The sequence below is a fragment of the Hyperolius riggenbachi genome, chromosome 7 (assembly GCF_040937935.1).
Source record: "Hyperolius riggenbachi isolate aHypRig1 chromosome 7, aHypRig1.pri, whole genome shotgun sequence".
NCBI classification, from domain to species: Eukaryota; Metazoa; Chordata; class Amphibia; order Anura; family Hyperoliidae; genus Hyperolius; species Hyperolius riggenbachi.
Window position 1 is genome coordinate 26,519,898 of NC_090652.1, and position 608 is coordinate 26,520,505.

The following is a 608-nucleotide window of genomic DNA, read 5'->3' on the forward strand; positions in this document are numbered from 1 at the left end:
CCCTGAAGTGTACCGGAATCCTCCCCCGACAAGCCTGACAAGCACTGATTTATTTACCTCTTCTGGCTCTCCGCACGGAGATAGGCGAAAATAACCGATCTCTGTCGGGTCCGCTCTACTGTGCAGGAGACTTGCGCCTGCACAGTAGAGCGGGCCGACAGCGATTGGCTATTTCCGCCGATACTGTGCCTGCGCTGCAGGCGGGAAGGTAAATATCCCCACTGTTCAGGGACCTTTATCGCTGCCACCGTGGGACCGAGGAGGATCAATAGGATCCAGAGGCTCCCCCCACCCCAGGTGAGTACCCCGCAGGGGAGGTTTTTCTCATTACAGGTTTTCTTTAAATTCAGGTAAGTTATATTCAGATACTTATAGAAAAAGAAGAATAAAGGCTACTGAGATCTGCATCAGGCTGCAGGCGCACTCCCCAGTTCAAATGCCAATTGTGCTCAACATAGCACTACAGACCAGTTATCACTACTGAGCAGGACACCAACCTAATTCATTGCCAGCAACATTGTTACTGTATTCCACTGTGTCTTTAAAGTCGACCCATTGTGCCCAGGAGATAGTAAATTTATGTATCCTATGTAATTTTAGACAAGACA